The sequence below is a fragment of the Anastrepha obliqua genome, chromosome 1, assembly GCF_027943255.1.
Source record: "Anastrepha obliqua isolate idAnaObli1 chromosome 1, idAnaObli1_1.0, whole genome shotgun sequence".
Taxonomy (NCBI): domain Eukaryota; kingdom Metazoa; phylum Arthropoda; class Insecta; order Diptera; family Tephritidae; genus Anastrepha; species Anastrepha obliqua.
Window position 1 is genome coordinate 83268891 of NC_072892.1, and position 13708 is coordinate 83282598.

General features: G+C 32.7%; 1 protein-coding gene and 1 pseudogene across 2 annotated transcripts in view; both read left to right on the top strand.

The window, feature by feature from the left end:
* The window catches only part of LOC129246813 (3-hydroxy-3-methylglutaryl-coenzyme A reductase), a 100719-nt gene that overhangs the window by 47576 nt on the left and 39435 nt on the right, over positions 1-13708 (top strand). The gene's annotated exons all lie outside the window — the stretch shown is intronic.
* LOC129236660 (U2 spliceosomal RNA) lies at positions 7053-7237 on the top strand (annotated as a pseudogene).

The following is a 13708-nucleotide window of genomic DNA, read 5'->3' on the forward strand; positions in this document are numbered from 1 at the left end:
TTTTTAATTTGATTTATTTTTTATAAAATCTAGTTCATTCGTTAACAAGTAAAATAATAATTCAAATTTCATACATTGTACAAAATTTATAAAAATTTGACAAATTTTCATGAAATATAAGAAGGTTTAATCATAATATAAAAAAAGTAGGTATGTAGTGTCATAATCCCTGAAAAAGGCATAGCCCCCTGCCACATTGTATCTATATAGCGAATGCATGATTTTTTTTTATACTGAGAAAATGCGAAACATTGTCAAAGAAAAAAATTATCAGAAAGTCAATATTATTAAAATAACTGATGCTTATTTCAGAAATGATTCAAATATAATATCATTCAAGCGAATGTACAGAAATCGGCACAAGTAATTTAGTTAACTTTTTTTATTTCAGTAAAACAGAATTTAGGACCGTTCTCATGTCCTACGAGAAGGGTGTAGGTTCATGAAGCAGTACCAGCATAAGACGAACTTTGATGTCTTGAATCTTTGAAGGTAGTAAAAATGTCCAAAGACAGCAAAATTTCATAAATATCTTCCAATCTCCTGCTATATCGCTTTGCCGGTGAATTTGACAAGAAGTCAAATTTTGTATTGCTATAAATTCATTTTTAACAGAAATTTTACTTTTTCTTTTAAGAATATTAAGTAAAGTAGATATCTTCATCTTAGTAATAACTTACATTGCATTTCAAATCTAGAATTATATTAAATACATATGTATGTATGTATACATTTTAAAAATTAAAGTTATATGTGCATATTAATTACTAACTATAAACAAATAACATTTTTTTATAGCAAGAAGATAACAATGGGTATTTAGACTCAAAAGCTCTGACGCCTCAAATGCGGACTCGATACTGGTAACAGTTCACAGTTCTTTCCACGTTGTTGTTTTTTATAAATACCGCAAATTTCCTCTATATACATACACCGTTTTGGAGCAATTAAATTCATTCCTTCGCTTTAGCTCTAATTTTAATTCTATTCTAATTGATCTAATTCTAACTGCTCTAATTGTATTATTTTCATTAGAATTGTGTACATTCAAATGCTTTAATCGATGTGCTAATGAATGTATGTATAGTATGTGCGCTACTACTTGCTTTTGTTGTTTATGAGTGTGGTTTCTTCCGAAATATATACAAATCTCTTACAAATGCGAATTCTAAATACAAATTATTTGTTACCATTAGAGATCCACCAAACTTCGACTTCGACCACAAAAGTTCAGCTCTGTTTCCTGCAATTGTATACACTTTTCGTGCATTCGTTTTTTGGAGAAAATGCATGATATTCCGCTTGGAAAAAATGATTAAAAATCAAATAGAATTTTGGGCCACTTCACATTTGCCCTTTATTATATATTTTAAAATTGGATGAGCTATAAAGCTGCCTACCCAAAATCTGATTAAAGAGTTGGAAATCTTGATGCAAAATTTTCGATTTTTTTTATTTTTAAAATCTGATTTATATGGTATTCATTGCAGAGTGAACTATATTTTTGTAAGAAATTAATGGAAATTAAAAAATTAAAAGAAAAGTAAAGTTTTTACAACTGGTAAAAATGCTGCAGTATACAAACAATTGAGCAATGGAGTTTGTAAAAGTTCTTTTATTTAGTAAAAAAGTTATTCAAAAAACAAAATTGAATGAATAATTTTTGGTAGTTTTTCGCTGACTGTACTTCTTGTAACATCGAGTATGGCCAGTAAGCAATTCTGTTCCCTACTTGTTTCCGCAATTAAATTTATTTCCGCTTAATTATGAACTGCCCTAATATGATATTAAAATTTTCTGTGTTAAAAAATTACCCTTGCAACCTTGCTTTTTCTGAAGGGGCTAATGGATTTCGGTAGATTTGGGTATATCGGATTCGAGCCCTGAATGTCATGTATTGTGATCGAAATAATCAAGCGACCGTGGAGGGAAAAACTTCAAATAGTGTTCTTGAAAGTCTAAAAAACATTTGAAGATCCTATTATCAACTGGACAACGTTTCTATTGTAGTCTATTATACCTTAATATCAAAAAATTAGATTTTGTTGTGTAAATGTATGTAGTAGATTTCTTCTTGATTGGCGCGATAACAGCTTACGCGATTTTGGCCGAGTTTAATAAAGCGCGCCAATCGTTTATTTTTCGTGCTAACCGGCGCAGGATCAGTAGTAGTTTATGAATGTAAATATTTTATGTGAAGTTTCTGCAGTTTTCTTTTATCATTTCTGAATATAAACTAAAATTGATGTCATAGTTCTTTATTATAAATAAAAAAGCTAAGTTTTATTTTCGCTTCCAACAAAATTAGCAGAATTTCGTTTTGGTTCGGCTACAGCCTCAAAAAGTAATGATCTCTAGATACTACCAAGTAAACAACAAAAAATTGGCAGGACCCAAAGCAAAATGACGGACATATAAATTTGCGCGATTTGGAAACTAAAATAAACATAATTTAAAAGTATTTTCTAGAATAACAAAAATCTGTTGCTTCTTTTGATGAAATTGGGACTCATAAAAGTCGACATAAATTTTCGAATTCGGTTTGAATGTTTTGCTTCTTGCTCTCTTTTGTTTTAGCTTCAATATTATTTAGTCGACGTGCCTAAATGCATCCACGGATTAAAGCTAAACATAAAAAGGTTGGTGCGCATGCACATAAATGAGATAAAATTTTATCTTCTCTACGAAGTATTGTCGTGTTTGTCGAACGCTTCATTTTGGATGTGTGCATGTGTTTGTTCTTGAATAATGCATGGACCTTCAAAACAATTTTATTTTTTCTCAAATTAAATTTTTTGCTCTATCGAATGTTTGTGGTGCAACGCACTTATCGTTTTAAAGCACCCATCCACTCGTACATTTTCAACACTTTCATTATTTCTCTTACTTGTGTGGCATCACTTATGCCTAGCAGTGAGTGTTCTTTTGGTTACTCTGGGTACTTAAGAAATGCATTTGCATAAGCGTATGCATAACTGTTATATTTTTAGTTAAGAAATGGATTGTTTGCTTGCATTTTGATTTGTAAATCTCTTAGTACACACATATGTACCTACATACACACGCAAGTTTAAGTGCTTTTTACTCTTGTTTGCTGTACTCGATATTAGAGAATGCTTGTTTGTAGCTTTACGAGCGCAATCTACTGCATAATTCTACAACTTTTGGCGTTGACATACATATTTACATTTCATGCTTTGAAATTTCATTTTCAAATGAATGCTTGTAAATTTCGTTCCAAAAAACTCCTTTTCTCTGCTCTTACTGAATGCTTTTGTATGTACGTATGTACTTTTTTTGAATCTACAAGCACATGAGAACATTTGTAAGTAATATATGTATGTATACGCATTTCAAATAAATATTGCTTTGAATCGCTTTAGTGATGGTTCTGGCCTCCAAGTCAAAAATAAAAATACGTAAAATCATACACGTATTCCTGTACACACCTATGCACATGTGCACATATGTCTAAATAGAATTGTATTGCAATTTACATACATTTTGTGTGTATAGAATTTGTTAATACGGATTCTTAAACAATTTTCTCATGCATACGTCATCCATCCCTTTATTGTTCCACTGATGAAATAATTTGATAAACAAGTTTACATTACTTTTAAAACTTTTTGAAACTGCGATAGTGTAAAGTAGGTTTGTTAACTGCTTCAACAAAAAAACTACAAAGCTATTATTATAAAATGCCTAAAAATATTAGAATATACTTCCACAAGTCTTGAGCTAAATAAATATATGTATATTAGTAGTGGCGCAAAATTATTCATCCAATTTGGTTTTTGAATAATATTTTTTACTAAATAAACAAAATTTTTTTTGGCTGCAGCTGTCTGTTTATAAGTGTTAAATATGATTGACGTTCGATGCCATTTCCTAAATTATAAATTTTCCCATAGAGTGATTAGTTTTGCGCACCTTATATATTGGTATTGGTATAATACAATATATAATTGGATTCTACTCCTATTTGCACAATGCGCTTTCATATTTTTGTACAAATAGATGGGCCTAGAGTTTTATGCCATCTCGGAACGGCAGATGGTTTTTTATGAGAAGCCTTTTCATGACAAAAATATGCTCAGAGGCTTGCCATTGCCTGCCGAAGGGCGATCGCTATGAGAAACAAAATTTTTTATATCATTTGCACGCACCAACCTATTCGGTTACGACCGAATGAAAAACTGTAGACCAAAAGGTTAAGACCAAATGAAAAACTGTACTTATTATTTTGACCTTATGTGTATTTCATTATTGCTACAAAAATTATAAACAAAATTTTCCAAATTCTTTACATTTTTTACCAACCGATATGTGCACACCTGCTAGACATTTTAATAATTTAATCTCTTCAAGCGTAACCTCACAAATTCTAGCAACTCCTAACACATCATATTTTGCCTGCAGAATCAGTAATCAACACAACCATGCACCCATATATTATGTACCCGGCCTAGCCCGATAATCACATTATGATGCGACGTACTTGCTTTCGTATGTACTAATGAATATATCTGCATATATGTATCTTCAGATTTGATATGTTTATATGTATGTTGCTTTTGCGGAAATTGCTTTAGTAATTTTGCACAATTTAACCAAGCATTCAAAAGTTTGGCAGGAAGAAAGAAGAGTAGTCACTAAATAATAAGCCAAGTAGAAAATCTTCAATACAAATACTATAATACACAATACAATACAAATAATACACGTAAATACCCTGCAGGAAAAATACTACTGTAGTGTAAACTAGAATACTACCAGTTCATTTTTTAGCTCAATTAGATCGTGTTCCATCTTTTTGTCCATATTAGCAAGTGATATTTTTAACAGGGGGATGCCCTACGAAATGTCAATTGAGCGACCATGATTCTGCAAAATACCTGTTCATACAAGCAATAAATTCTAGTTCAATATGTTTCTAAAATAACCAGTTGTAGGTCAGTTAAAATATAAAATAAACACTTTCCGTTCCATGTTTTAAAATATTTGAGTTCGTATGTATACATAATTACAGAATTTATTTGTTCTTAAAATTAAATACAATTGGTACAGTAATTGATTAAACATTCACAAATTAGTTCAAACTTACACCATACATAAATCCTAAGAAATTTATAACAAATTCTTCAAAAGAAAAAAATGAATAAAGAAATAAAATTTAAGATTTTTACCTTAAGAACACAAATAAAATTAATGCTAAATAAACCTCGTATTCATATTTTATGTGTCTGGTTGCTCCGAGGATTTTTCTACAATGTTTTCAGTTGAAGCACTTTTCTGAACTACATTTCTGCTTCTTCGACTTTCCTTGAGGCTCTTGTTACCATGGGCCCCGTCTATGTTTTGCTCCATCATTCTATTGGTGCTAGACAGGTTTTTAAGATGTTTGCTGATAGAATGCTGAAGTAGACATCTTTTTGCAGAAAGAAAGATAAACTTAATACTTTATACTTGGGTTTTTGTTTTTTGTGATTGAAAATAATACAAACCATCCAAACCATTGTTTTAATTAATTTTAAGTAAACTTCTGCTTAGTTTAGATGAAAATTAGGTTTAATCGAGCCCCATTATAAATTTATTAAATGCAATTTGTTAATATTAACAATAAGTAATTGGTGTGGGGCGTTGGAATTGAAATGTCCGTTTCCTTTGCAAGAGAGTATTATTGGCTTTAGCGGTATTTAGTTATACTATTACACTATTACTAACGTAATATGGATTTCTATAATTATATTTATATTAAAATACAAGCAAGATCTGTGGGTGTTTTACGCTTTAGTCTTCTTTGTTGAAGTTCCATTCCCTTTTCTTGCTCTAGTAATCGCAAGATATGCTTACTGCTTACTTCTCTTTACTATTTCAGTGACTGTGTCCATGTCGAGGTCATGGTGAATATCATCAGTTCTTATGGACCAATCTGCGTTTGTGATTGTCTTTAGCATCTTAGAGTGATACCCTGAAAAATGTGTAGGTTTTATTTACTGGCTGTCCCCCATATTTCTAGATCGTTTGTCCATGTCGGTCTTATTATTGATGCATATATATACTTGCTTGTTAAATAAGTTTAGGTTTGATTGTTTTCGTAGTAGTAGTAGTTTTTTTTTGACGTGATAACATCTTATAATTCGATTTATGTATGTATGCATATATGTGTATGTATATGCGCATACGTATATAAATTGCATATGCCTTCTTCCTGAGTGCATGGTAATGAACCATTTCTCTGTTGAGAATAGGACGATGATAGGAAAAGTAGGAAATGAAAGGGAGTGTTTCGAGTGTAATGTATCTTGAAAATCGATTATGGTGTCTCTTAGTGTGGTTGACTTATTAACGAAAATTAAAATTTTCTTTTGAAAAATGCACCCCATTCTATCAGTATTTTCTTATGACGTGGTCACGTTAAACTATCGTCAGTAAACCGACTTTACAGACAACCTCTTTTTGAAGTGAAAACTTCTTTAGAATCGTTGGGAGTGATTTGAGTAAAAGTGAAACGAAAAAGCGACCCTCTTGGCTACGAAGCGTTATATTATATGTTGATATAAACGTAGCGACGAACTAAATAACTTTTATTTTTTCTTGTGATTCGAACCAAAGATTTTGGATCGGAAGCTCACATTGCTATTCGCTCGGCTACCGCGCCATGCTGTCGGCGCTGACCTAAAAGTTATTTAGTTACGAAGCGTTATATTATATGTTGATATAAACGTAGCGACGAACTAAATAACTTTTTGGCCAGCGCCGACAGCATGGCGCGGTAGCCGAGCGACTAGCAATGTGAGCTTCCGATCCAAAATCCTTGGTTCGAATCACAAGAAAAAATAAAATTTTTTTTTTTTGAAATTTGCATTGTAGGGCATTTCTGATTATTTATTGAAAACAGGTTTTTGGCTTTTTCTATTTTTGGTTTAGATACTGAAACTCAGTTTAAGTGAATCGGTATAAATATTTCGTACATTAATTTTTGTGAGCGTGTAATTCTCAAAAGGTTTATTAGAAAATGTATTGACAAGGTAGTTTGTTGGTTGTGTATGTTTGTGGTTGTGTAAGTGTGGTATCTGTTCTTATCAGCTTAACATCTGATAGATCCTCCATCCGAGGACAACAAATGTTAAACTGATTTTTGGAAATGGGCGGAGTGTTTTAGGCGCTTGCTCCACGCCTGCCACGGGTTGGCCCGGTATTGCAGTACCGCCGGGATTTCGACCCAAATTATTGAATAAATACAAGAAGAAATATACTAATATATAATATATTAATACATTTAGCTTTGGTGGGAAGAGACATAAATTTTTATATGAATACAAGTAGACGAAAATGGAATTTTTTTTTTTTGAAATTTGCATTGTAGGACATTTCTGATTATTTATTGAAAACAGTTTTTTTTTATTAAAATTTATTATAGAAGAAAATTGAATTTTTTCCAAGGTGAATTCATACACTAAGCTAAGTAAAACGTTTCGTAATTCAATTTTATGTTGACATCCAAATGTACACGGCGGAAGAAAAAAATAACAAATCAGCTGTGTTATTGGTACCACCTTCAATAGATTCGCCTTGATTTTTCATATAAAAAAAATACCAGTCTAACGGTTAGACGCGATAGAAGTGAAACATTCCGTAAAACAAACTGAGAGAGCATGAGATCGTATCATTCTCTCTCAGTTTGTTTTACGGAAGGTTTCACTTCTATCGCGTCTAACCGTTAGACTGGTATTTTTTTTTTTTATGTTATACATAGATATGAAATTATAATACTCTTTATAATGAAGTGAATTTTATTTAATCATGTAAATATTAAAAAAAAAATTAAATTTTCATTCGAAATGGTTACCATTTGCTTCTACACAAGCCTTCAAATGATTAGGCCATGCAGCTGTTGCTGCACGCACGATTTCCATGAATATTCGCTGCTCGAACCAAAGATTGTTGGAGACTCTCCAAATTACTGTGAGGTTTTCGATATGCCATGTTCTTCAATTCACCTTTTGCCCCTCCTTTTTCGCAGAAATTAAGAGATGTAATGCCTTTACCAGACACTATCCATCAAACCCTTGCGGAGGCTGAATGGATGGCCACGCTGGAACAACATTTTTTGCGTCTTTAGAAGTTTTAGCATAGATTTTGTCGTTTCGGTTATTAAAAACTTTTTCAACGGTGAACATTTTCACATCTGTGAAAAGAATATTTTCATGGCCGTTAACCGTCTGCCACCGAAGTGCGTTGCCCAAAGATGACCAGTCTTCTTCTTCAACGGTGAAAATTTTCACATCTGTGAGAAGAATATTTTCATGGCCGTTAACCGTCTGCCACCGAAGTGCGTTGTCCAAAAATGGCCGGTCGAGCGACGGAAGGCTTTCATGTGGAAATCATCTCTAATTAGTCTTGACATGGATTTGACCGATACATTCATTCCCCCAGACTTGATTTTCTGCTCTCTAAGGAGATTTTTACGATTTTTTCTCGAACGGCTTTTATAGCTGCACTGGGTCGAACCACGCTTAGGACGACCACTTCTTTTTCTGTCTGTCACTCCAGACATTTGGGAAGAACGATTGATTGTGCGGTAGACAAACATTCTCGAAATATTAAGTTTTTCCAGCAATTCCTAAATCTCACTTGTACTTTTTCCACACTTTTGTAATGCAATCACTGCAATGCGATTTTCCTTAGCTCCTCCCCCACTCCATTGTTAACAAACGAAATTTGCCACGAGACTGAGTAAATTTATGAGTAGCCAATGCGTACAAACAAAAGCAAAAATAACGGTCAGTCACAGAACTTATGACAAGACTAAATAGAATGTTTCGTACTAGTTTGGCTTTTCCTTGCAGGGTACTTATGTAAAATAGTATCAAAATAACTATAAGTACAAAACATATATGTAGATGCATGTATGCACAATACATATTTGTTGTTGGCATATTATAAATCCATTAGCGATTGGTTCGCTGGAGTTGATACGGATGCGGATGTGCGGATAAGCACATGTCCGATACGGAGGGCGATCTTCAAACTGCCATAGATACATATACCTATATATATAAGTCCATTCACATATGCATACATATGTATTTAGAGTGTTAAAAGATGTGACTGTTCAACATTGATACGTTGCTGTTGTTAAGTCAAACATTTTTGTCGGTATTTATTTTTGTATTAGCAAATAGTGAAAATTGTTATTGTTATTGTTATGGTGGTTTTCGTTTTCGTCTACATTTTCATTCTGTTGCAAGTAACATCAACTAAGTGAGAGTGCAAAAATACTCTCGCACCTACGTACTAAACAAAAACATACTATGTACATGCATACATATGCATGAGTTTGGGCTCATTCATACAATTCATTCATTTTACTTACGGCGTACTATGAGGGCGATGCTTTCTGAAATGGTGAAATCTTTAAATTTAGCACAAAAAGCGCTGTATATGTATAGTACACAGATATGCATGTTTCTACTAGACATCTGCTTGAGCTGCCATTTTTATGACTCAAAGCTTTCTTAAAAATAAAGCAGTTTAAATAAGATCGGCACTGCATCTCATCTTTTACTGCCATTACTCAGAACCAAATGAGTAGTAGAATCGACGAGTGCTGGTTCTAATACGGTTAAGCTAAATTATTGCTGATGCGGTAGCGTTGGTCTCCAACTTCAATATTCTTGAAAATACAAGTTTTATGAAAATATAAGTGATTTTAAAATACCATCTACGTGCCCTTGTGCTCACATAATTGAGTCACTTCATCTTTTTACAATATTCGCATTATTTTTTATGCTAAATTTTGTTTCGTTAATTTTTTGAAAATATAGCTCATTGTATAACAAAAACCTCCTAAATCAAAGTTCCGAAATTTGTACAAAATTTACAAAAATTTAACGAATTTCAGAAAATTATGATAAAAATGTTCAATCTTTAAGTAAGAATCTTTTAAAAGGCTTCTTCAAAACAAAAAAACAATTTTCAAAAAACAATGCAATTTTTGAGCAACTTCGAACTTTGGTTTTAGGTCTCTTCTATTCGGTATTTCTCTGCTCGGCTACCTTGACGAAAAATTTGCATGCGAAAGCAACAACAAAGGTATCGAGCAAGATTCACCGCTACTGAGTATGGTTATATCTCAAAACGGGTATAACTAACTATTTTACAAACAAATGTAATTTTAGGCAGCTTCTTTCTAGCTCTGCCAAGATATGTTTATTTATACCAGTTGCTTCATCTATTCGCCACTTGCTAAAGCTTGGGCTAATGGGCATGCATAGAAGTTTCCTAAAAATTCTAATTAATTCTGTGTCATAGAGTGAGCGAACGGCGTTGTAGGGGAAATTCTCTCATGAATAACATTAAAAATTAAAAACAATACAATAAAAGTGAATACAAATATTATATTACTACGTCAGCAAATCCGCTAATTCTGCCAATTCACTGAGCACAGGATAGTGGCTTGCGTATTTTTTCCACCATGCACTGTAAGCACATGCAGATGTATGCATGTATGTATATATTATATTATATGTATGGCACATCCCAGCAAGGCAGTGGAGAATCAAGAAAGTGCTCATTATCATTAATTACAAAAGTGCTTAGCAAACTACTAATTTTCGTTCTACTCTCGGGAAAAAACTTAATACTTTCATTATGATATTGCATCTCTTTTTCTCTTATAGCAATTCCATATAAGTGAAAAATATATCTGTATTGCTCTAAAAGGGCGAAACGCCTTATACATTTTATGCTTACTCTGTAATTTATGATTACTAAAAATTGCTCGTTGTTGCCATCACAAGCACCACAAGGGATAAGTGCTCAGCAGTATCTTATAGGGTGACATAAGTTTATTTTGAGCAGTCATATGTATATGTGTATGTACTATGTATGTGAACTACAGTACTACGGTATTTTTTTTGTTTGTTTTATCATGACCATTTTTTACATTTGAATGCGAACGTTTTGCATACAATGCGGCGGATGTTGTGGTTGACCTCAACCTTAAGTTAAAATTCTTGTCGATAAATGATAAAAGGTAAGGAAAATGACAAAATACAAAAATAACAGCTATTGTGGGTAAAATGTAAATAAAGTGCCATTTAGGTACATCTTACATTCCTATTTACAAAATGTAGGAAGAATAATGCTCTCACAAGCTTAAAAATAATTCTAAATTTCTTTTTTAAGTTAATTATTCATCTACAGTAAGCCGAATCAGTTATGGGTTTAAAAATAAAAAATACGAAGTCAATCCTTAAAATCGGGAAATTTTGTGGGTGCTTCATGCTATAGTAAGCAAAAATAGATAAAAGATACAACCATTAATGAAAAATTATGTTCAAAGAATTCTAAAATAGAGCCAGCCAAAACATGCAAATTTTGCAATTTGCCTTCGTGTTTCTACACCAGTAATTTCGATGCGTAAGAATGATGAAGTGCTTCTTCTTCTGAGATACAATACCGAAGTGGGATTTTAAAAATTATGCGCTAATGTTGGGAAGTAAGCTGAAATCAAAAGGTTTATTTAAAAAATCCAAGGCAACACATATTTATATAAGATGGCGCAAAATTAATCACCCTATCGTAAGATGTATAATTTTTGCAAGTGGTGTCTAACGTCAAGTATATCTGATATTTGTGAACTAGACAGTTGCAGTATACAAACAGACAATCATTGAAGCGTTTGAAGTTTTCTATTACTCAATTTTTTTTTTATTTATTTATATTTTATGATATATATATTATATATATATATTATTATTTATTTTTTTATTTATTTTTTTATTTATTTACAAAAAAAAGATGACTTATTTTGCGCCACCATATACGTGTCGTCAATATATTCAAAGTTCTTACGGGGTAAAGAATTTTAGAAAAAGTTGCTGAAAACAGGCGACAAATCGAAATCAAATCTCATCTGTGTATACATGAATCATCATTTATATATGTATAACACAAGCAAGGACCAAGAATCGAGCCTTGGGGAACCTCTTTGGGACCGATTCTACCAAAATCCGAATGTTTATAGCATATTTATCTTTAAGATATCCAAATACTACTGGCTTCCTATATTACTTTCAAAGTTAAATTTGCAGTTCCTTCACATGGAATGCTCCTCCAAAACGGTTGGTCTTAAGCTTTTGCCTAGCCGTCTCATGCACTGCGCTTTCACAAAACGCACAGCTGTCTCGTTCTGATTGAGATCGTTTAGATCGGAGTTCTACCGGATTATATAGGTACGTACCATCATCCATTCTTGAAATTTATTCTAGAAATCAGAGCGCAGTCAGCAACTTTAAGAGTCCATACCTCACCTCTCTACGTTAAGATTGGTCGGATAAGGGTCTTGTACATAGTTAGCTTTGTAGTTTTAGACAAGAGCCGGAACTTGAACAAGTTAAGGTGGGCATAATACGTTTTGTTGGCGGCGTTGATGCGATCCCTAACTGCAGAAGTTGACATTTTAATCAGTCAAGCAATACAGTGTACTCTCTCGCCAAATTTGTCCGCTTATGAGAAGAATATAAAAAGAGTTCATAAAAGTGTGTAATAGATGTACATACATACAGATGTACAGTTTCATATCCAAAAGAAGAAGAAAGGACATACTTACATATAAGGCAAATAAAGAGTTTTCATCAAATTTTTTTTAACAATTGAAAATCAAACATTTATTAAACAAGATATTCAAATAGATTTAAAAAAGACAGAAATTTTAGCATGGCGAGTTTTTCCTTTAATTTTAATATCTTAAGATCAGTAAGCTGTTCACCACCTTTGTGGTTTAGAGAAAAAGCTTTTAATTTTATTATAGCTAAATAAGCTCCTTTATAGGAAGTTTACTTGTCGTCAGTCTCATTTTCTATTGTATTTCATCTTCAGACGAGATGGCCAACGACTCTTGGGGAACAGTTAACACTTCAGTATTGATATCTTCCAAATCTCCATCATTAATGGATATTTCATTATTTAAATTAAGATAGTCTTCCATTTCAACTTGAATTTCGCTCTGAACTCTATTACTAATGTTGGAGAACTGAGCAAGTGCTGATAGCGGAAGCGTATCTTCTGCGGCCCAAACGCTATCATTATTGGGCATATCTGTTTTCCCAAACCCAACTTTAATGAACCAATTTTGTATTGCCTGTGGACTCCCTTGCTCTCACGCTTTGTGCATGAAATAAACAACAAACCATTCGTAGTAAAATTTATCAATATTAAAACCTTTGGGCTTTAGCAGACTCAATAAAAACAAGTTCTCCGTATGTAGGGATTCCCCTCTATACCTACAAGTGTTATTGAATAAGCAACAGGTATACGAATATGGTATATAGGCTGTCCGCTTATGGGGACTTAAAATACCTTTTGGGATGGAAAACAAGTCCCCGCGTCCTGTTATGAGGGGGTTGTCCGCTCAAAAAGGAAAAATTCTCAAAAACCCTTAAGAATTTCTTAGTACTAAAAAAACTGTCCGTTTATGGGAGGTGTCCGCTTAAGAGAGGTGTCCGTTAGGAGACAGTACACTGTATTTACTATTTTTTGTATCCACGAAAATATGTATATCTTGTTAAGCGCATATCGAATATCATTGCGGTGTGACTGACCTGTTATAAAACACAGATTCAAACAAAAAAAATTGCACAGTTTTATATTTTGTCAAAAATTATTTGCATACGAATATGAGTACAAATTATGAATA